This window comes from Podarcis bocagei (genome assembly GCF_964188305.1).
Source record: "Podarcis bocagei genome assembly, chromosome: 4".
In the NCBI taxonomy this organism is placed as follows: domain Eukaryota; kingdom Metazoa; phylum Chordata; class Lepidosauria; order Squamata; family Lacertidae; genus Podarcis; species Podarcis bocagei.
This window is the reverse complement of record NC_138128.1, coordinates 79,504,358-79,529,211: the sequence shown is the minus strand read 5'-3', so window position 1 is coordinate 79,529,211 and position 24,854 is coordinate 79,504,358. Positions and strand designations below refer to the sequence as shown.

Genomic DNA, 24,854 nt, shown 5'->3' with positions numbered 1-24,854 from the left:
CATTTCTAGGATTGTGAACTCCTAGGATTCACAAACTTTCATTTGCCGGTGGCTGTTTAAATAATAGAAATCATAATCAAAAGTTAAACTGAAAAATTGTGTTCTGTAGGGTTTAGGTTTCTCAGAAAAGAAATACAGATTAGACAAGGAGCAACAACGGCCGTGCAAATTTGTCATGGTGGTAAGAGCTTCAGGGAGGAAAGCACGCATTTTGTGTATCATGCTTTGCAATGTATCACTGCTTGTTCAGGTGATCCAATATAAATGCAACTTTTTAGCACGTTAGTTACTTTGATTTAGCCATGCTGTGGAAATTGGAACAAAGTGTGTAATAAGACAGCTATAATCAGGATTTGCCAAGGTTTATTAACACCTTATCGGGGCTTTGGAAGGCTCACTGCAAACCCACTCTTTATTTGCATTATCTCACTTCATGAAATTTGAAAACAATCTAAGCTAAGGCACCCAGCGCGGCTCATTAGCTTTCCCAGAACACCAGCATTTGAAAGGACATCAGAAGAATAAATCAACTATGTGTAATTTTTTAAAGGTGTATGATTAATATATTTACATTTGAGATTCAGATTTTAATTATTTAGCTGCCTGTGTGACAGATACATAATGATTATTGGTGACTTCTACATGAATGTCATGCATAGCTGGTTCTTTTTTGTAGTTGAGTTATTCTTTGGCAACAGAGTAGATGCAATGCTCTAGACTTTGATTTAACTCCTTTATGAAGCACTATTGGTAATTGTTAGACAAGTTTGGTTTTCCTGATACTCGTATGGGAGTAGCCTCCTTTCCTCCTGGCCTTTTGTGAAAGCTGCTATCCTTTTACTGATTCCTCGTTGCTACAGGTCTCCTTCACATGCCCAATAGAATGGGAGCCACTTCCCTGGAGAGAGATTCCATGTTGCTTGTAATGTGTGTGGATGAAACAACGATATGTGCAGAACCAATTAACCTGGTTTCTTTCATTATATTGCATTTTTATTTGTTATCATTATATGTCATAATATTTGATAAATGGAATGCAACCATATTTCCTTGCATATGATAACTGACATGTAATGGTCCTTAGTACTGTATAGTATTTAATAGCTGACATGTATGTTCCATCTGCAATCCTTTGACTGGTAACCTGCCAATTTTTTTCATCATGTGACATTAAATTGACAGTTGGAAGAAATCAAGAGATCTAAAACAGCAGAATTTGAGTTCTGAAGTAACTTGTTCACATTTAGAACAATCCACGTTTTGCATTTGGAATTTAGCATGCAGAATTTTAATAGCGAAATTTGGTGGACCTCCAGCCCCTTATATTCATACAGAGCTAAAGGCATTTTTCGTCGTTTGACACTCCTATGGCTCTTTACTGTTTTGAAAGTTTAAGGCCATCACACAGCATCTTGAACAGATATCCTCATTGGAGGACTAATGGAAAGCAACATTGTAATAATAATAATAATAATAATAATAATAATAATAATAATAATTTATCCCCCCCGCCCATCTGGCTGAGTTTCCCCAGACACTCTGGGCGGCTTCCAATCAAGTGTTAAAAACAATACAGCATTAAATATTACAAATTTCTTTAAACAGGGCTGCCTTCAGATGTCTTTTGAAGAGAAGATAGCTGCTAATTTCCTTCACATCTGAAGGGAGGACGTTCCACAGGGCGGGTGCCACTACCGAGAAGGCCCTCTGTCTGGTTCCCTGTAACCTCACTTCTCGCAATGAGGGAAGTGCCAGAAGGCCCTCGGCGCTGGATCTCAGTGTCCGGGCTGAACGATGGGGGTGGAGACGTTCCTTCAGGTATACTGGACCAAGGCTGTTTAGGGCTTTAAAGGTCAGCACCAACACTTTGAATTGTGCTCAGAAACGTACTGGGAGCCAATGCAGATCTCTCAGGACCGGTGTTATGTGGTCCCGGCAGCCACTCCCAGTCACCAGTCTAGCTGCCGCATTCTGGATTAATTGCTATAGAGGTGATAAAATCAATCAACCACCTGAAAGTGCACAGTGGGATTCATTTAGGCTAGATTCCACTGCACCAGGTGCCCATGACCACTAAACTTGTATGGATAGTGTCAACATTTTATATAGTTTAGTCACCAAGAGGCACTGAACCTAGTTATATCTGAGTGTGAAACAGTTATGTCCTGAGGCTGCTTGTGATGTAAGTACAATGTAAGTACATACCATATTTTCCCGTATATTGGATGAGGTTTTTTGACACAAAAATCATGTCAAAAAACTGGGGTTGTCTAATACATGGATAGTGGCATGAGGGGAGAGTTGCCGCTGCGCACAGGGAGCGATCTGGTGGTGCTGGCTAGTAGTGCGCAGCTTCTCCCAATCCTGCTGCGCACGGGAAACACTCCCTACCTGTGCGCTGGACATGATCTAGGGAGTGGTTCCTGCTCACAGCTGCTTGTGGGGATAGTCTCAACAACTTTGGGCCATCTCCCCTCATTTTGTTAAAACTGAGTCCCCCAAAATATGGGGGTGTCTTATACACAGGGGGCATCTAATAGACGGAGGCCGTTTAGGGCTTTAAAGGTCAGCACCAACACTTTGAATTGTGCTCGGAAACGTACTGGGAGCTGGAATAGGAGCCTTTCCATGTAGGGCTCAATTTCAGCCAGCCTGATCAGTCACAGTTGTTGTTTTTCTGCTTAGAGACACTTGGGAAAGACCTCTTTGCAATAGTTATACTTCTGGATTACAACTGGTTGCAGAGACTCAACCAGTCAGAGAACAACAGATTGCCAGAAATGTCTCCACTTCCCACTCTGGCTACATAGCTCCCCTCCTCAGTAATGAAACCCAGCTCTTCCCATGGTTGTCATCCTAAATTGCAGATTGTCAAACACTCTGAGGCCGCTTGCGATGTAACACACAATATAAATATCACACATTATTGAGAAAGTTGTACACATATTGCGCTGGAGTTCTGAATATTCAGCTTCCACCGAAACAGTACCTCCTATCACAAGCTGATCTCAGTCCCTTATTTCAGATTCATCAAGTGATAATAGAGTCATGGTTATTTCTTTCTTGAACAGTAATGAACCCGGATCATAATCTGAGGCCCTTCTTTATGCACCTCCTCCATGATAGGTCTGGAGGGGTGGCAACATGGTAAGAGGCCTTTTCTGCAGTGGCTCCCCATATGTGAAAATCTCTCCCCGGGGAGGCTCGCCTGGTGCCTTTGTTACATATCTTGAGGCGCCAGGCGAAAACATTCATCTTCTTCCAGGCCTTTGGCTAATTAAACAACCTTTTAAACTGTGTGTGGAAGGGCTGTTGTTTTTGCTTGTTACTATGCTATGCATTCTTCTGTTTTTATATTGTAAACTGCCCAATGCTCCTCAGATGAAGGGCACTATAGAAATCTAATAAAAAACAAAACAAAAAAATATTAAGATGATCTAACAGTGGAAATGACTGAGTGGATAGTTTGCCATTCATTTTTGAGCCCACTTAATCTGTGATCTCTGACTGTATTGTCATGTTTATAAAGTACTGTTTCTGTAGCCTCTGCACATGTTTTCACATAACTTTGCCATATAACTGAAAACTTTTCCTCCCCATTTTTCCTTTTCATTTAATGTGCCCCTCACACTGTGATTGGGAAATCGCACAATTTTTATGTTTCATTTAATTTGCCTTTTCAAAATGTTCTATCACTTAGAAAATGCTTGTCAGTGGAAATTACTGTTCAAGAAAGAAACCTACATAACTCCTTTATCACTTGATGAATCTGAAATAAGGGGCTGAAATCAGCTTGTGATAGGAGGCACCGTTTGGGAGGAAGCTGAATAATCAGAACTCCAGCGCAATATGTGTACAACTTTCTCAATAATGTGTGATATTTATATTGTGTGTTACATCGCAAGCGGCCTCAGAGTGTTTGACAATCTGCAATTTAGGATGACAACCATGGGAAGAGCTGGGTTTCATTACTGAGGAGGGGAGCTATGTAGCCAGAGTGGGAAGTGGAGACAGAAGATAACTGTTCTAAAAGAAAGTGCACATCCCAGCCCTTTTTTATATATTTTGTTTGTTGTCATTGGAGCTAGAACTACAGGGGCAGACCCACTCCACCCCCCAGAACGCCTCAGCAGTTCTTTAAGAAATCCCTCCAAAATATAAAAGCCACACCCACTTTCCTGTCCAACACACACGTTATTCTCCTGTCTGACAAGCTCTGAAAACATTTCTGGCAATCTGTTGTTCTCTGACTGGTTGAGTCTCTGCAACCAGTTGTAATCCATAAGTATAACTATTGCAAAGAGGTCTCTCCCAAGTGTCTCTAAGCAGAAAAACAACAACTGTGACTGATCAGGCTGGCTGAAATTGAGCCCTACATGGAAAGGCTCCTATTCCAGCTCCCAGTATGTTTCCGAGCACAATTCAAAGTGTTGGTGCTGACCTTTAAAGCCCTAAACGGCCTCGGTCCTGTATACCTGAAGGAGTGTCTCCACCCCCATTGTTCAGCTCGGAAACTGAGATCCAGTGCCGAGGGCCTTCTCTGTAGTGGCGCCCGCCCTGTGGAACACCCTTCCATCAGATGTGAAGGAAATAAGCAGCTATCCTATCTTTAAAAGACATCTGAAGGCAGCCCTGTTCAGGGAAGTTTTTAATATTTAATACTGTACTGTTTTTAACACTTGATTGGGAGCCGCCCAGAGTGGTGGTGGTGGTGGTGGTGGTGGTTGTTGTTGTTATTATTATTATTAATTAATTAATTATTATTATTATTATTATCTGTTGTTACGAGACCTTTCCAGCAATCTCAGGGATGGCTTTATAGGGCTGCCTTGAAGAGCCTGTTCAGTACATTTTCCTAAAGCATGCTTCCTCAAATTCAGCCCTCCAGGTGTTTTGAAACTACAATTCCCACCATGCCTGACCACTGGTCCTGCTAGCTAGGGATCATGGGAGTTGTAGGCCAAAAACATCTGGAGGGCCGAGGTTGAGGAAGCCTGCCCTAAGGCCACACTCACACCTCAAAACACATTCTGTGTAGCTAGCCAGGAGAAGGTTGTGGCTGCTTGTTTGTGTCCCACCCTGCCATGGGCCAGGAGTCAGCTTCGCCTGTTGAAAAGCAGCCTGAAGGGGGAGAAGGCAGAGTGACTCCACCTGCAACTTATCAGTTTTCAAGGACAAGGAGGAAAAGGCCCTGATGAGAACCAGCTGGCTCCAGCCTTCTTAAGCAGAGCTTCCAGCAGCTGCAAGATACTGGTAACAACACTTGTATTTCCTGGCCCTGCCTTGCTGCTTCCTGGTCGTTTTGATCCTTGACCCCCTGGTCACTGGATTCCCTGGCCCCTGGAGCATCTGACCACATGGATTGCTGTTTGCCCGACCCTAGGACTCGACCTAACTTCGGATGCTGACTCCAGGCAAGTACACCTCAGAGATTCTTCTGGCTGGCTGGACTTCCACTCCACTGTTCTCTGCACATGGTGGCTCAGTAATGAGACTATGACCACCCCCCCCCCCCATTTGCAAAGAAAGCACATTGGTAGAGAGAGTGTACATTTTTCTATGCTATCTGTTTTTTTCCTTGCTCACTTGCAATTATTTTTGTGAAAATGGGAGAAGGATTGGGACAAAATGGAAGGTGGCTTCTATGTATATTGCAACTTTCAAGTCTTTCTATAGGAACTGTAGGTTTGTGTGTGTTTCTGGGTTTCAGAGAAATACAGAACTTTTGCACTCCTGTTATCAAATACAAACTGAGGCTTCTCATTGGTGAGACAGGGGCAGGTTGAAAGGTGTGGGACAGAAAAGTTGCTTATGCTTGGGTGGGAGGAGGAGGTGTGCCCCAGTAGGCTAGCTTCCACGGTCCCACACTCTGTGGCATGGCACTAATATGAGAAGGCTGGTACTACCATTCTTATTCCTGTTAGAGAGGAAACAGGATGGAGTGCTTCTTCCTGTACCTTAATCCTCTTTAAGACTTTATAATAATGGTGCCAACATAAACTGCCTTGGCCCAGAATACACGAAGGAGCATCTCCACCCCCACTGTTCAGCCCGGACACTGAGGTCCAGCTCCGAGGGCCCTGCGAGAAGTGAGGCTACAGGGAACCAGGCAGAGGGCCTTCTCGGTAGTGGCGCCTGCCCTGTGGAACGCCCTCCCATTAGATGTCAAGGAAATAAGCAACTATCTGACTTTTTAGAAGGCATCTGAAGACAGCCCTGTTTAGGGATGTTTTTAATGTTTGATGCTTTATCGTGTTTTTAAAATTTTGTTGGGAGACACCCAGAGTGGCTGGGGAGGCCCGGCCAGATGGGTGGGGTATAAGTAAAAATTATTATTATTATTAATGATTATTATTAATTCAAAGAACTGTGCCCACTAGAGATGGGGCCATTTTTCAACAGATGGCAAAACCAAAAATGATGAACAGGTGGAGGGGGAGATACGCATCCTGATAATCTTGCTGTTTTGGAAAGAATGGACAAAAGCACTCTCCTCTCACCAATGCAACAATGGCACTCAACAGCACCAGCTCATCAAAAGGAGACACACACACACACACACACACAACCTCAACACAGCAGGCAAATTCCTGAAGATCATTGATTGCTGGCAGAAGTTGCTTTGGCGGGGGGGGGGGGGAGGTTATGCAACCCTGCTGCAACAGAATGTTCCAAATATTGACCCTTGTACTGTTTACATTATTTACCCCTGAACTGTGTGCATGAAAAGTAGGCAACCTTTTGCCCCCAAGGGCCATATGCAGTGGTTGGGGTCTGCATCCCAGCAGACACTGTATGCTGGGGGACATTCTCATTCTCACAGAGAGAGATATTGCTGGCTATGATGGAAGAGAAGATAGGCTTTCCCCCACTGCTGTTGCGCTCCCCTCATCCCTTCACATAGCTGTTTGGTAGGCTGTGGTACATTTGGTTTAAATGCAGAGGAAGGCACATGAAGCTGGCTTTCCCCCACATACCTTCCTCTTTGCTACAGTTGTGCTAGAGAAGCATTGAAACCCGAAAGCACCAGTAGCCAAGTCAACGCAGAGGAGTTGGGGCAGAGCAGGGGCAACACAATGGGGAAAGAGAAAGCGGAATCAATTAAATCGGAGGGAAACTGGCAATAGCGTTGGCAGCAAGATTCTGCAACAAATTCAGTATTGGTGGTAACAATGGCAACAGGCAATTGGGAAGAGGAAGACAAATCGAGCATGGAATACTGGGGTGGAATGAAGGGTTCTGTGCCTCTACCCTGTGACGCCTCATGGAGTGTATGAATTGGAGCTTAATGATGCTGAATTGTGTGAGTTGATTGCTGAATTGTGTGCACTGGTTCCAATGAACACAATGCGTGTGTAATGAAATTAAGGTTATTTCTGTGGTGATTAATTTCTGTGATGGTTCATTAGCACATGCAGACCATCACTTGAACATGTATGAATAGGTTGTAAGCCAACACTTAGTATGATCTACTTGAGTGTGCCTTTGTGTCCATCACCCCTCAAAAAAGGGCCTCTTTTTAAAGGCTGTGTTTATATAAGGAAAAATGTATTATATATCCAGAGACTTTTAAGCAGAAGAATCTTCTCTTTTGTAATGTCCATGCTTTGAGTATATACACTCACAATTGCAACAAGGGTAAGTGTTATTTAAATAGGACTGCTGTTAAATTGTAATTTGCATGTCTGTTTGCATCGCTTTACCTCCATTTACGTTGTGAGGAGAGCTGAAAGAGAATTATGGTCTGTAGCCCATGGAGTAATTGTTCGTATGAGTATTACCTAACTTAGCATTCCTTCCCTGTTTTTGAATTTTCAAAAACTGTTTAGATTAAGCTATCAGAGCACAAAATATATACCATCTGAGCCTTCATGCTCTGCTAACTTCCAAAGTGACTGAATGGATTTTCTTCAAACTTTCCAAACAAAAATTTACCTGTGAGCAGCCTGAACTCAAGAAAGGTAAAACGAAGTAACTGTGTTCCTGCTGCTAGTCAAAATATCTTGGTAAAAGTGAAAAATAGAGGCCTCTTAAAAGTACATGTTTACTTTTAAGGCTTCTCTAATTCTTATGTTTTCCTCTTATAGGGAATAGTTACCTTTAAGTTTTTTATGGGACCTTTAAGTTTTTTATAGGGAAGTGCTGACAACCCACGCTACGCCACTGGCTGGAAGAGGAGGTGACATCACTCAGCACCTCGTGTGTTCTCTTGCTTCTGTTTTGCTTCTAGTGAATTTCAGAGGCTGAGGCAGATGGGGGCAGCTCTTTGGAAATGTTGGAGAAATTTGGAATTGACTGGATTTTCAAAAATTCACTCTGGCATTTTGAAATGTTGATTTTAACATCTGTTTCTTGGAGCTAGTCTTCCCTTGAGTTTAGAAGTTCTGCTTACCTATCAGTTCTATGGTTCTTTTAGAACCATAGAATTATATTGCTGGAAGGAAACTAGGAGATCATTTTTTTTCCAGAGCTGAAGAGCCTTTACTGGGAATGTAAAAAATATAAAATCAAAATAGGGATTTGTTTGTTTGTTTATTTGTCAACTGCAGGAAGAATTCTCTTGATATTTTCCTCTAAATTTGTTTTATCTCTGTCCTACAGCCCTTACCTTTATCAATAGCTAATTTATTACACTGGTTTTACAGGGTTGTTCTCTTACGAGGTTAAGTTGATAAAAGGCAAACCCTTTGGCTCTTATGGTACCTTGTACTCCGACTAAAGCTGACATAAGTGGTCAGTGAATCACCTTTTAAAATTCAGGAATGATTGCCAGTTTTTAATTAACAGAGCAGCAATCAATATTGCCATTCATTTCAATTTACTTCATACCAATAGGGATGTCAGAAAGTGATCAGGTTGGGAATTATGTTTACAGTGTTTAATGGTGCGGTTCACTAGAAGTGCTAATTAACCGCCAAATGGTACTCACTGCCCTTTAGTAACAAGTCTTTTAACTTTCCTATTCAAAAGAAGTAATTGTGCCATTTCTCAGGACTGCTGCAATGTCTTACCAATAGACCAGCTCCATTAATCATACTAATGCAGAGTAAGTGATTTCAAGCTTATGTTTTAATCATTTTTTAGTTGGCTTATTGTATGTGCAACATGCCCTTCGTTCACTCCTTTGTGCATGCATATTATTGTACCCAGGTAGTAAGAGAAGAGAATTTAATCATTTTTAGTATTGCCAGGACGTAGTCAGCATATAACTCAGAGATTATTTAAACATGCTTATTAGCTTATTAACAAGCTTTTAATATTCAGTGTTTGTGTGTCTGAATACCAGTGGTCGGTTGCACTGCCCACCCATGGTGAACTGATGAGGACTAAGCTGCAACTTCCCCAGTTTTAATTGTAACATTCTAAAAAGAAGCTAATTTGGTGGGCTAGAAATTAGGCTTTGCAGGTACAGCGGTACCTTGGTTTACGAACTTAATCCGTTCCGGAAGTCTGTTCTTAAACCAAGGCATGCTTTCCCATAGGAGCAGGGGACTCAATTTACAAATGGAACACACTCAACAGGAAGCAAAACATGTTCTTATTCCAAGGCAAAGTTCACAAACCAAAACACCTACTTCCCGGTTTGCAGCGTTCTTAATCCAAGTTGTTCATAAACTAAGCTGTTCTTAAGCCAAGGTACTACTGTACTCACCTTTCTCATCACAATTTGACACCATTGCTTCCCCTACTGCTGTGTCAGTGTCACATTTTCCCTCCAGCTGCTGCAACTTTCTCCTTGCTGAATTAGTCAGTGGGTGATGATCTCAGTCAGCTAGGTATCATGCAACTGGCACTACATACCCAATCAAATTGTACTACATGGTAATGTCGTTCAGGGAAAATAAGAGAGGTTGAAAGTGAACACTCATGAAAGCAAATCACACATGCGATCCTAACCCATTAGAGTGTCACAATGCCATGTAGCCTAATAATGTCTCTGAGAACAAGCCAAAGGAAAGAATGTTAACAATGTAAAAAACAAAACACAAAAAACACGAAAACATTTGTTTGTTTGTTTCCCCCCCCCAGAGTGTTGCCAAAAATCATTAAGAAGGGGGTGGGTGTTCTTACAACTGCCAAAAATGTTTGTGGAAAAATATGTGAGTAGTTTTAGCACACCACTAGGATTGACAATTCACAAACAATTTGTCTTCTAGTCAAGAAGCCATTTGCTGTTATCTTAATTCCAAACAATGTGCAAAGTTTATTAACCATCTGGCTTAATTCCATGTATCCCTGCTTTATTAACCATCTGGGTTAATGCAATGTATCCCTGCATTTTAATCTCAACACAATGGATTTTACTGAGATTAATCCTACGGGTGGATTTCTAGCCTTATTTTGCCTTTGATTAAAATGAAACAATTTAGCTCCCCCCCCCTCAAGTTTTACCAAAATGGTTCAACAGTGCGTAAACAACACACTGTATGAACAAAAAAGTCTATCATAAAATACACTATATTAATATATTAAGTTTACTCAATTAACCTAGTGTGAGGAGTTTGTTTTTCCCCAAATGGTGCACATCTACCATGAAGTAAAGAATAGAAACTTTGTTATTTGCGTGTTCAGACCCAGAAGCCTCCCCCCTAAATAAATTCACACTTTAATCAAAGTTTAGGTTTGGTTTTTGGCAGAATTTAGGCCACAACTTTATTGATTACAGAAAGTGACTGGTTGCATAGGCTCTGGTTTAACTAGCTCCCTGCCATGCAGGTAGTGCTGACCCAGGGCACCAGCATAGGTCAGCTAAGGGTGAACACCTGGATAAGTGGAAAGCCAGGAGCAGGGTATCTCCCCCACCCAAATGTCCCCCTGGACTCAGGCACGGGCACATCCCCCTCTCAGGGGTTGACCAAACCATCAAGTCCCTGGATTCCTTTAATGGAATACCCTTCACATAGGGATGGCGAGAGCGTTCTCCCCTCCCTATCACCTGAACCAGAGCCTGTCTGCAACTTTACAAGTTGTGATGATTTGCTACATGGCAGGCGAAACCCAAATGGCACCAGCCAATCAGCCAAGTGGGGGAAATTCCTGCCGTGCCCCTGTCCCAACGACAGACGACACACGACAGCATAGCAAGGTCAAGCACAACAGGCTCTTAAAATAGGTAGAAGTGGGTGGGTGTTCCGAATGCACGCGCCGCAAGAGGACGCGCTGGGTCACGTGCATGGGCATAAATAGGTCCCTCAAACCATTTGAACTGTGTCCCATTGGCCAGATTGTACCCAGCTTTGAGGGACCTACCAATCGGGTGTTGTGGCTTAGCAATTGAACCCACCCACAACACAGGGTGCCTGTTGTCCAGGTCTCACCGCAATACGTGCCCTCTTTAAGGGAGGACCCAATTAACTAGCAAAAAAAAACCAGTTAAATGGATTGGGATATGTATAGAAATATGTATAGAATTTGGCTGCTCAGTGACCCTGTTTGATTACAGGAGAGCTAGTAATAGAACGCTACATGAAGAAATTTTAAACAGAATTATTTAGTACTTTCACACTGAAAGAGATAAAAATAACATAACATATGGCTGAGGTATGCACTAATGGACGTTTATAGCTTGTGGATTTGTATGCATGCTTAAGAGAATAGGCTGCTCATATATATATTGTAGGCTGATAAATTACATATTGTTGGCATCCATCTGTCTCGGGAGACAACGGAGGAGTGCGCCTTTGGGGGTGAAGCAGTGGCGTAGCGTGGGGGGTGCAGGGGGTGCCGGCTGCACCGGGCGCAACATCTGGGGGGGGCGCGCGCTCGCACTCACAGCTCTCTGCCCCTACCTGGCTCGCTCGCTCACTCTCACTGCAGTGCTGGCTGTGCGAATCCGATCCGAGCCGCTGGGTCGCCGCCCAGGGGGTGGGTGCCAGGTGTGCAGTGCGGAGAGAGAGCGAGGGACTGTCTGGGGGAGGGACAGTGCAGCGGCCGCCCAGCGCAGCGCTGAGCGCGGGAGAGAACCACACCAGGCCAGCCCAGGCAGCAGCAAGAAGAAGCTGGCAGCGGCGGCAGGTTAGGGGTTAGGGGGCGCAAATTACTTGCCTTGCCCCGGGTTAGGGGGCGCAAATTACTTGCCTTGCCCTGGGTGCTGACAACCCACGCTACGCCGCTGGGGTGAAGTCGAAATGTTGGAAGGTTACAGCGCCTGCTGTGGCTGTAGAGGCGCAGGTGGGTTTCTTTCTTTTCTTTCTTTGTTCAGTCTACTTGTTGAGTGATACTCTCAGCTCCAAGCACCCATTGAAGTGGCGGGTCAGCATTTTATTAATTGGGGCCACCTGGCTTCAGGTAGGCAGTAGCTGACCAATTATATAAGATGATAAATTATAAAAAAGGAACTGTGCTGTGATTCTCTTATATGTGCATTTATGTTATACATACTGCTGGGGTCCTGTCTGGTTAATCAGGTGTTTCATTCCATTTACTGATTTATCAACTAAATATTGCAGCTCTAGAGCCAGTGCCAACTTTCTTTCTTTGCCTGCTTGACTCAGTTTTTCCTCCTCTTAGTCTTTCTGCCACCCTCCCAGCCATTCTTTGAGTGCTCTGTATACTTCCAGAGGAACTTACCGTAGGCCCCCAACATCACTCTCCCCTTGTTTGCAGTCTTGGGATGGATCTAAAAACAGGGGGGAAATAAGTCAGAAATTAGATTGTTTTAACAAAAGGAAAAAATATCTATGGAAAATCACGTTTTAAAATTTTCTGCTCTCTGGCACCATCTTCATACTACAGTCAAATCACTGTTTCTTTACTAATGTAGCTGAGTCCTTACTCTGCTGTTGCCCGTTCCTGTGTGGTCATTTTACTGAGGTAAAAAGCAGTGCCTTTGTGACATCATCAATCATTGCACCAATCCACTTTCTTGCTTCAGGCCTCTTTGTTCTTTAACTTGGTTGGTTACTAGGCATTCATGAAGGTGAGTTGAAGGTTGCAGGGTGGTGTGATAATCATTAGTTTCACAAGGAAATTCCCCAGAAAGCAGGTGAAATTAGTTAATTTCTCCCATGTAGTTACTTATGATGCCCAGAACTCAACAATTACTTGTTCCAGGAAGACATATTTACTCTTCCCATTCCAGTGATGTGCTTTGGGAAGAGGACTGACTTGCTCACAGATGCATTCACTAACATCTGGAACCTTTCTGCTAATACAGTATCAATACAGATCACCAACTTAAGTGACTGACAGTCCAAGGTTTGATAGTGGAGACTCTGTAGTCTCTATAGTATGGAGGAAGGGGAATTAAATGTTGCCCCAGACACCCCGGGTGGCTTCCAGCAAATTAAAACATCAAAAACAGTAAACATGTTAAATTTCCCTATACAGAGCTGCCTTCAGATGTCTTCTAAAACTCAGATAGTTGTTTATTTCCTTAAGATCTGATGGGAGGGCATTCCACTGGGTGGGCGCCTTCTGCCCCATATCTCACACTATTCTGGAGGGTGCGCCTGTCCTCAGGGGGAGGTTTATTGTGTCTGCGGGGAAGGAGGATGCAGAAGGTAGGGTAGATAGACAAAAAACAAATCCCTGCTTTGCATGGGCAAAAGTGCTCTGCTCCACCATTGGATACATCCTAACAAACCTATACAATAGTACCTCAGGTTACAGATGCTTCAGGTTACAAACGCTACAGGTTACAGACTCCGCTAACCCAGAAATAGTACCTCTGGTTAAGAACTTTACCTCAGGATGAGAACAGAAATTGTGTGGCGGCTGCGGAAGGCCCCATTAGCTAAAGTGGTATCTCAGGTTAAGAACAGTTTCAAGTTAAGAACTGAGCTCCAGAACTAATTAAGTTCTTAATCCGAGGTACCACTGTACTAAAAGTGCATACAGAAATCTTATGTGTCAGACCCTAAAGGCAATATTAGAATACTCTGCGCACCCCCCCCCCCAAAGACCTTAAAACTGGTCTACTTCATGAGGAGCTCATTACCAAATCTGAGAAGAACATTTGTAAAAAAAATAAAAATCCTGCTAGATAGAAGGGACTTCAAGTAGGGCCAGTCTCACCCAATTATTTGTCTGGGACTTGTCACTGGCACCAGATCATTTGTGAGCAGCTGTAAATCACACAGTGCTAAACTTAGAACTAAAGATGCATTTTTGTTATCTAGGTTTGTTTCTGATTATGTTTATGCATCCTGTATGTATAAATTATTACCTGATTGGGTCTTCCATCTAATCACTGAGGAATGAGACTTCGAGGTGTTCAGGCAGTACTTGTCATTATTTAAAATGTCAATAGCAGGAACTGACATGTTTACTGTCAGGGCTTTCTGTGCTATTAAAGCTTGCGGTGATTTTCACTGCCCCCTTCCCAATTTCCCCACTCCCTCCAACATTTGACTTCCTTTATTGATTAAGTGGCAAAATGTTATGCCCAGTGATCAAATTGGTCAATTATGTACATCCACGGAAAGCAGTAAAAATGCTGAATGCTGTACTGGAGGCAGAGGAAGCTTAGATATTGCCTATGATTTAAAGAAAGCTATCAGGACTCTAAATTTGAAATTCTTCCTTCAATATTAGCTACTGGGTATGAAATTAAAAATAGGATATCTGTGGGTTTGTTGCCATTAACGTTTCCATTTTATAATTTCTAAATCCAGAATCTTGGGTAGTTAAAGATTTCAAGAAATGGCAAAATACAGAATGATTCATGATGCCATTCTGTCCATTGAGGTCACAATTGAGGAAGGAAGAAGGCCTCCACATTTCCAATATTTTCAAATTAATATTTTCAATAAAAAAATATGTGCAAGTCAAGAAAGAGAGAACATTATAATTATATCTCATTTGGATAAAGGCATAATTGCAAGATTCTATGTCATTTGGTTAACTTTGGATCAGAAGCAGAATACATCTAGGAGAAAATTGGTTTAAGATTTGGATAAGAGATTAACCAGGTGACAATGGAACTGGGTTTGGGACAACTTCCATTCCAATATAATTTCAGCAGACCTAAAGGAGAACTATTCTAAAACCCTCTAAGCAGTGGTATTTAAAACATTACAAGATGAATAAAATACACAAGTTAGGTAAAGAGGTAAAGGGACCCCTGACCATTAGGTCCAGTCGTGACCGACTCTGGGGTTGCGGCGCTCATCTCACTTTATTAGCTGAGGGAGCCGGCGTATAGCTTCCGGGTCATGTGGCCAGCATGACTAAGCCGAACAATGGGAGCTCACCCCGTCGCGGGGATTCGAACCGCTGACCATCTGATCGGCAAGTCCTAGGCTCTGTGGTTTAACCCACAGTGCCACCCGCGTCCCGCCATGCATGTACAGGGGATTCATAGAATCATAGAATCATAGAGTTGGAAGAGACCACAAGGGCCATCGAGTCCAACCCCCTGCCAAGCAGGAAACACCATCAGAGCACTCCTGACATATGGTTGTCAAGCCTCAGCTTAAAGACCTCCAAAGAAGGAGACTCCACCACACTCCTTGGCAGCAAATTCCACTGCTGAACAGCTCTTACTGTCAGGAAGTTCTTCCTAATGTTTAGGTGGAATCTTCTTTCTTGTAGTTTGGATCCATTGCTCCGTGTCCGCTTCTCTGGAGCAGCAGAAAACAACCTTCTCCCTCCTCTATGTGACATCCTTTTATATATTTGAACATGGCTATCATATCACCCCTTAACCTCCTCTTCTCCAGGCTAAACATGCCCAGCTCCCTTAGCCGTTCCTCATAAGGCATCGTTTCCAGGCCTTTGACCATTTTGGTTGCCCTCCTCTGGACACGTTCCAGTTTGTCAGTGTCCTTCTTGAATTGTGGTGCCCAGAACGGGACACAGTACTCCAGGTGAGGTCTGACCAGATCAGAATACAGTGGCACTATTACTTCCCTTGATCTAGATGCTATACTCCTATTGATGCATCCCAGATTAAGAGATGATAGCCTGAAGGATTCACATGCTGCTGTCATAATCATAGAAACATAGACTTGTACAGTGGGAAGGGGCCAGCCATCCCCATCATCATCATCATCATCATCAATGCCATCTGTGCATATGGTAATTTACACAGTGAAAAGCAATCATTTACAATGCTATTTAAATCCAATATATCCCTAAACACCAAATGAGAAGACTAAAAGGAGGAGTGTGGTAGCCTTTGAGCCTACATGTTAGCATCTGAGAGGCATCTGCCTAGACAGTGCTGGAAACAAATTCTGGGTCAGGAGGATGAACTTTTGACTGCATCCACTACGCGCTCAAATTTTGATGGATATAGGGAGAGAGAGAGAGAGAGAGAGAGAGAGAGAGAGAGAGAGAGAGAGAGAGAGAGATGAGCACACTGAATTGCAGCTTGAAGGAAGATTTAATTCCTTCATTGCAGTTGCCAAACCTTTCAAACCCCTATTTTCAAGCAGTGGTACTTTTTTGTAAATTGGCTGTGCTACAATGGATACAGTGCTAGAATAGGGAGACCTGGGCTTTAGTACTGCCCAGCCATGAAACTCATTGTGTGGGGCTTCACCAGTCACAATTTCACAGCCTACCTTATTGCACAAAATGGTTTTAAATGCAAAGTATGGTGGTATCCAGTGTGTTCCCTTACAATTACAACTCCCACCATCCCTAGCTGGTCAGGGATGATGGGAATTGTAGTCCAAAAACAGCTGGAGACCCAAGTTTGTGAAACACTGCCCTACACTAACAACAGACATCCACCAGCAGAACTGGGGAAAGGGGGGGGGGCAATTTTTGGTAATGCTGTGCCAAAATCTGTCCTCCAGGTTCTCAAAAGTTTTCTTCCCCTTCAAAAGATTTCCTGCCTCTTTTTCATGGCACTTTAGAATCTAATCAAAATTTATTTATAACTCAACAGCTTACGCTATCATTGCAAGGTTGCTGTGGGCCGTGTTTCCCCCCTCTTTCCATTAAATGTTTAACCAGTGCTCTGCAGCCTCCCCAGATGCTACGCTTTCTGATCTGAAAGAGCCCCATGGGGCAAGTTCTCTCTTGCTGTGAGCTTTTATCAAAGCCTGGAAAGCCAGAGAGACTGGGTACCAACTGTCTGAAACTAGTGGGGTCACTGAAGTTTTTATAGGAAGCTCTTCCTTTATCTTTAAAAAGTCTTTTTAAAAAGTAAATAAATAAATGTATATTTTAAAAAAACACGAAGTGGAAAATCAACCACTTGGTGTCATGAGTGCAACAGGCAGCCTTGTCATCTTCTCCTTAAAGCCCTGTTGTTGGTATTATTACTATTTATTAAATTTATATACAATTGTATTCTAAATCAAAGTAAAGTTATCGCACCATAGCAAAGCCTTCAAATAATGCTTGGTGGTAGAGTGGTCAGCCAAAGCTAAAACCAATTTGGTCATTTGGGTCATTTGAAGCAATTATATAAATACAGTGGTACCTTGGGTTAAGTACTTAATTCATTTTGGAGGTCTGTTCTTAATCTGAAACTGTTCTTAACCTGAAGCACCACTTTAGCTAATGGGGCCTCCTACTGCCGCCGTGCTGCCGGAGCACGATTTCTGTTCCCATCCTGAAGCAAAGTTCTTAACCCAAGGAACTATTTCTGGGTTAGCAGAGTCTGTAACCTGAAGCATCTGTAACCTGAAGCGTATGTAACCCAAGGTACCACTGTACTTTTCTGTGCCCATAGTATACTATACACATTGGTTTCAGGCATTCAACATTTTTTAGCTGCTGCTGCTGAGTATGTGTGTGTGTGTGTGTGTGTGTGTGCGTGCGTGCCTACACACACACACACACACACACACACACACACAAATAAGCAAAGATAAGGAGCATAAATAAATACTATTATAGAAGGTTGAAAGCAGTAAAAGGTTGGACATTATCACTGAACTTATTGTTCCAAAACATTACAAAAAATACCCATTTCTCCATAGCCCAGTTAGGCTGATTTATATGTATTCTTTTATAATATGCTGGCTTAATCATAGTTAATATGGATCAATTTTTCTCAATTAGTTCAGCTGCAGTAGGAGATATGCTCTCCCCCCCCCCCATTTTTAGGTATGATAATCTTAGCAGCAGTTAATAGGTTGAACATTGTTTCTTGATCATCTTCCAGAATAACGTATTTCAGATAACCAAGCAGAAATATTTAAGGTTCAAAGGGTACATAGGTTCTGGGGCCACAGCAATTCCCCCTCCAATTTTTTTGAGGGAGAGGGACCCTTCATTGTTCAGAGGGCACTTGGCCCCACCCCCTGGACCTTGCAACTTTGTGGGACATTGCACACATGATGTCAGAAAATCATGACAGACCCCCTCAATCATTTTGAGAAGCAGGTGTCTCTGAAAGTGTATATGGTATCCTAACATACAAGAGATATTAGCCTGAAGTGATTTCCAAAATATTTCTATTTGAGAACAATTCCTGGAAATATATATGTAATCTGTTTTGTTTAATCCACATCTAAATATTTATCTGACCCTAACTTGTGTAGGGACATGGGTGGCACTGTGGGTTAAACCACAGAGCCTAGGACTTGCCGATCAGAAGTTCGGCGGTTCGAATCCCCGCGATGAGGTGAGCTCCTGTTGCTCGGTCCCTGCTCCTGCCAACCTAGCAGTTCGAAAGCACGTCAAAGTGCAAGTAGATAAATAGGTACCACTCTGGCGGGAAGGTAAACGGCGTTTCCGTGTGCTGCTCTGGTTCACCAGAAGTGGCTTAGTCATGCTGGCCACATGACCCGGAAGCTGTCTGCGGACAAACGCTGGCTCCCTCGGCCAATAAAACGAGATGAGCGCTGCAACCCCAGAGTCTGTCACGACTGGACCTAATGGTCAGGGGTCTCTTTACCTTTTTACATGCATGGCACTGCTCTGTTCATTTCAATGAACTTAGCAGACTAGAAACTTAATAGCCAGTTCAAGGGCAGATAGAATTTAGTGACAAAGAGTAGCTTTGAATAGAATCCAGTGAAGAGGGAGAGGGAGAGCTACTCCCTCCTCCATAGATTCTCCTGGATCCACTAGGGTTGCATGCACACCATACATTTAAAGCCCATCTTGCACCCCAAAGAATCCCAAGAGCTCACTGAGCTACATAACAAACTACAGATCCCAGCACTCCTGGGGTGGGTGTGTTTTAAGTGTTCCTGGCGTGCATGCAGCCTAATTGTAATAATTGTGCAGCGCGAGCCAGGGAGAAGTCAAGCTCCTTTATTTTTGCCTTTTGCCAGAAGTGTAACTACCGTTGCTAGGTGGCTCCTTTGTGATAGAGAATTGTGAATTGTTTCATTCTAGAACATGACATCTCCCTAGACTGTAACAGATGTCCTTTGTTTCCCAAAGCAACACTTCCATTGCAGGCCTGTAGAATTTTGCCATTTTTAAATCTGACAGCCCAGCAATCTCTGTTTTTGGTCTCTCTTGAAGAATATACACATGCTGGTAAATGCTTCATTGAAAAAAAGGATGTTTTAGGCAACCTCCTTTCTTGTGTGTTCCATTCCAGAGTTTCTTCCAGCCAAACCACTGACACTTGTTTTTGAAGCTGTTCCTTTCAGCATTCAGTATTCTTGTGAGATGTTAGTGTGCAATATGCGCTTTGATCCCTCAATGGCAGATCCTATATTTTGATTTTTAGCATTATTTTTAGGTTAAGCCAAACTTAATGGTCAGTTCATACAACCACACACAGCACTTGATTACTTGATAACTCGGGCAAATGAATGTGGGAGCTGTCCAGTGAAAAGAATTGTGTTTGAAGGGATTTGAAAGGTCTGTCTGGTGATTATGTCTATGCATTCATATCACCAGTTGATGCTGCAATCTTTGAGCAATGGACACATGTATAAATTGTTTGCTAAACAAAAACAGCACTGCAAAATAATAATTTAGTCCGGAGAATCTTACTGCCAGAAACACCAGCTAGACTTCAATCCTGCTAAAATTATTGTTAAGAGTGTTATTAAATGGAATCTGAAAGATTCCTTTGTGCATGCTTAGTGGGTTAAAAATATATACGGTATATCCTCCTTTGACAGGCAGGCTGGTGTACTGTATAATAAACTGTATTTGAAGTTCCCCTTGAGACAGAATTATATATTACTTTCAAAAATACACATTTCCTAAACTCATTCTTGTCAGTTAATGGGTTGTTTTTTATAATGCTTATTCATTTTTACACCTTCTATACTACATTTTCTACATTTTGTGCTTTAAAAAGAAAGAAAAAAGGAAGCGATCATAAATCCAAGCTGTACAATAGGAGGGACATTTGCAATGCAGAATTGGCTGGAGAGGTTGCATGCTTCAACTTTTTTTCTTTTTACCGCTGGACATTATTTCTGTTACTGGAACTCACTGGGGAGAAAGTGGGGGGAAGTGATTAAGGGAGAAGCATTGCAGGCTAAAATGGGGGAAGGTTAAGCAGTCTCCCCACCACACCTACTGATTCCCTCATGCAAATGCCTCCTCTGCCTCCAAGCTAAACACTGGATTGAGAACTCCATGTTTGTCTCTTGGCTTGCAGTTCAGCTGCCCATTTTGAAAGCTGTTTTTCCTGCAGCATGAGCAGCCTGCTGTCCGAGAAACCCAAGACGTAGTAGCTAACTATACAGTTCCCTGGGCCCAGTCTTGTGTATTTAAAGCATTATCAATACACAGTATGAGAAAAAGAAGGAGCACAAAACGGGGGAAAGGTCCTTTGCAATCTTTTGGCAGAGGGGGAGAAAACAGAGGGAGGTGAGCAGCGAGGCTAATCTATAAAGGCTAGCGAGATATTCCTCCACCAACCTCAGTCAGCCCTTACCTACCTGCCTCCCTATTTCCATGTCCCATGAATGTGAGCTTGCCCTTGCACAACTCAGCAAGGACAAAACCAGAATTAGTTGACGCCAGGAGTGCCAACATGGGCATTCCCCATGGGTGCCCAGTGTCAGGAGCTTGTCCTACACTCAGGTAGGACCCTGGCAGAGACACATGCCCAACTGGCATGTTCTCTCCCTCCTGGCCTTTCTTTTGGGAGCTTCAAAAGCTTTCTTCTGCCCAAACATCACAGCAACCGATGCCAATAGACATTGGCATACTTAGGGATCCGCAGAGCGTTTTCGCAGTTTGCGTGACAGATCTCAGCAACTCAGCATTTTGGCTAATCTACTTTATTTACATATAAACACACACGGAGCACTGTAACATGGCTCCCTTTCTCTCTAGCATCAGACAGCAAAGAGAAAAAACAAAGGATGATAGTCCCACTTCCCGGAACACAGTAACACAAACATCCTGTCTCCATCATTTCCCACTCTGTGGAGTCAAAACATACACCATCATGTGAAAAACAGCAATCCCATGACTGCAATCATGGAGCAGGAATTCTAACACCCAGGGCTGTAGGTGCCATGCAGCGTGCATGACCCTGGCATCGAAATTTGTGGGGGCCCAGCCCCTTCATGGAGAATTTTGTGGGTGCTCAGGCACCCAGGGCCCCAGGGAGTTGGCACTGCCTGTCATTGTCTCTGACCCTACCTACTGTTGATCTGCTTTCTGCTTTCTGCCCTACCAGTTCTAATGGGCACCAGCCATCACTGGAGGGAGAGGGTAAGACAAGGATACCTTCAATAGGGAGAATGGAGAGAGGCCAGGGTAATGTCATTTGGCTTTATTTCACTTGGGGGTGAAGATATGCAAAGTAATGGCTAATATGCCTCTGTATCTATTCAAGGAATCCAAATATAACTTCAGGCCCATCACTGAAGTCTGGTGTGTGCACTGACAGGGTGCAAACTGTGGGTGCTGGTGACAACTGACAACAGGCTGAGGAGTTATCCGTGTATCCTTATATTTTTATCAGTATGACAGGAAAATAGTTGAACAACTTTTCATACTGAGGAAAATTGTGATGCGTTCCTGCCAGTGACAGACAAGCCTAACATGGTGGTTAATGAGTGCAGATACAAAGACCTCAGTTTTATTCAAACACTATGAACATAGTGTGAATGGAATAACTTTTTTTAAAAAAGAATTATTCTATTATTCTGGAACCAGAATCATGTAGTAAAACACTCTGGGGATTAACAAGTCAAAACTAAAAGATTCACATTTTAAGAAAGAAAACTTTCTGACGGAGATGAATTAAGTTGTGGAACAGTTTCTTCATCGATGTGGTAGAAATAAACCCACTTGTCTGAAAGTTTTAAACAAAAATTGACAGAGCATGGAATGACAGCACTTGGCATAATATTTGGACACACACACACACACACACACACACACACACACACACCTACCCTTAACCCCCTTGTGACAATAAGGTGAACTCAAAACCTTGCACCCACCAAAATTCTAAAGGGATTCTGTGAACGAGGCAGAAAAACAGAAGCCTCTTTTGCACAGGTAGCAGACTTCCGAGAAATTGGAGGACACATTTTGGCACAGCACTAGTAAAAACCTCTGCCTTTTGCAAGGAAGGCTAGAATGGAGCCTCCTAAACAAAGGAGGGAGTCGCATCCGTTGGGCCACACCCACTTTTGCTTCTGGCTCCACCCACCATTGACATGTGGCTCCAAGAAGACTGGCCAGAAAGGAATGCTGTCGCTGGGATTGAAAATAATCCCTTCTCCTGCTCTAGATGTTATAGGGAAGAGGGGGAACACAAGATCTGAGAGAGATGTTTTTTGTGACCACCTTGTGCTCACCCTAATGTCTTTATTTCATCCTCAGAAAGGCTTATTTCTGGTTCTGTTTCAAACAGCTTACATGGCCAGACCCAAAGCAAAACTGATATTTTGACCAATTTTTTGTGCCTTTGGACCATTTGATGGATTTAAGGGCTCTGTTTCTCAGCTGAATACATGGAAGCATTTTTTTAAAAAAATGTCAATATACTTCTACTGACATTCAGGGATCCTCCCTCCCTGTATTCACTCCTCTTATATCCCTGTCCAACTAGCTTTTTGTTCAGTTCAGGCTTTGCAGAAGAAGCATTTGCATAATGTATCACACTTTAAACAGTTTCCTTCCTTTTATTTAAAAATAATCTGTAAGTGGACAATTTTATTATTATTCTTGCATAGAAATTCGATTGCATTGTTGGACTGACTTATCTCTGCTAACAGGAAGTAAATGCTTGATCTGCATGTGAATTAATATTACACAGTGATGTGCAATCAAAGGGTGAAAGAAATAAGGAAAGGAGAGTCTGCCTAAGACAAGGCTACCCTTCTAAGGTGACTCTAAATGGAGTGGGGGAGAAGCAGAAATGGCTTCAGCTCTAAAACAACTTTCCTGCAGCTCTTTCAAGCTACAGCATTAATGTATCTTGCTCTGTTGAACTCAAATGGATGGATAAATCACTTTCTCTTAACCAGGGCTATCCAGTGTGGTACCACCTAGATGTTGTAGAATCACAGCTCCTATCAGCCCCAGCCAATATGGCTAATGATCAGGAATGAGGGAAGTTGCAGTCCAACAATATCTGGACAGCACCAGGCTGTTGTTAAGTACTACTAGTCTGTTCCATTTAAAATGAATTCTAAAACACTGTGTCTCATTTCATCTTCCCCTAAGTGCTGGTTCTGGCACTGGATGGTAGCAATGTCCTTCATTGTGGTGGGTACTAGAACCCAATCTGGGGAGAATGTGCCTGACAGCAAATAGAGCGGGGGGGGGGGGAGATGCAGAAAAGGACAACCAAAATAATCAAGGTTCTGGGGCAACTCTGATTTGAGTAAATCAGGAATTTTTACTTGCCGGCGGGGGGCGGTGGAGTGAAGTAGCAGGGGCAAGATAGAGATATCTACCATTATGCATAGTGAGAGAAAGTACCGTAATTTTCTCAGTCTCTAATAATACTAGAATCGGCGTCATCCAGTGAAGGGGAATAGTGAGAGAGTTATGACAAACAAGAGGAAGCCCGTTTTCACACAGGAAACAGCTAAACTCTGGAACTGGTTGTTGTGAGACTTAGTGATGGCTTTAAAGCCAACCTGGATGGCTTTAAAAGGGAAATTCGTGGAAGATAAGGTTGGCCTTTGCTACTAGTCATGATATGCCTCATATGCCTCTGGATATCAGTTGCTAAGGAACTATTGAGTTAATGAGCTGCTTGCAGGATTTCCATGGTATATTGGTTGACCACCTTGAGAATACGATGCTGGATTTGATAGACCTTTTAGTCTAATCCAACAGAACTCCTTTTACGTTAACCATGTCTTTTGTGAGTGTGGTAGATTGCTTGAACCTATTCACACTAGATTATATTTGTGTGGTGCAGGCAGGCGTGTTCCTGAGGCATGGGCAGAGTCCTATACCCAACCATAAGTTTATTGTGATGAAGGGTTTACCTGAAATAAAGAAACAATGGGAAACACATTACAGCAAGATCAGGCCTACAGTCTATGCTGAGTCTTCGCATCCACTGAGCTTTAGCATTCTGCAGGCATTGAAGCATAATTGAAGGGGGAGGTTATAGGAAGAGTTTTTAAAAAATTCTTTGGTTAATTTTAGTTGTAGGCAGGGCTGTATAAATATCCATGTTGTCCTAATTTTTATTTTGCTGTAGGCAGGATTTGGTGGCAGCTCTGAAGGCTGACATGGACAACCACTTGGGGAGGGTTTTTCTTCATATTTTCTTCATGACTTATTGAAACTGTCCTTTCCCAAGTGTGTTTTGCCATGAGTGATGTTTTGAAACAGTTGTATGTTACATTGGAACTAATGTTGCCATGAAATCTGGCAACAGTGGCTGCTCCCTTTTGTGCACTACAGTCGTACCTCGTTTTGTAGCCGGGATCCGTTCCAGAGCCCCAGCCACTAGCTTAAAAGGACGCAGGGCAATGCGCCGTGTCTACGCACACACAGAGAGTGGTTTGCGCTTCTGTGCATGCGTGAAGTGTGATTTAGCGCTTTGC

The 24,854-nt window shown here is 42.9% G+C and overlaps 1 protein-coding gene and 1 long non-coding RNA gene across 7 annotated transcripts in view; one reads left to right on the top strand and one right to left on the bottom strand.

The window, feature by feature from the left end:
• Positions 1 to 24,854, top strand: part of GRID1 (glutamate ionotropic receptor delta type subunit 1) — a 740,600-nt gene that overhangs the window by 499,931 nt on the left and 215,815 nt on the right. The gene's annotated exons all lie outside the window — the stretch shown is intronic.
• On the bottom strand, positions 8,203 to 12,788 carry LOC308585328. The gene is made up of 4 exons (XR_014007278.1): positions 12,776 to 12,788; positions 12,571 to 12,619; positions 9,653 to 9,815; positions 8,203 to 8,484 (listed from the first exon to the last, which is right to left on the bottom strand). It is a non-coding gene; the product is annotated as an uncharacterized lncRNA (long non-coding RNA).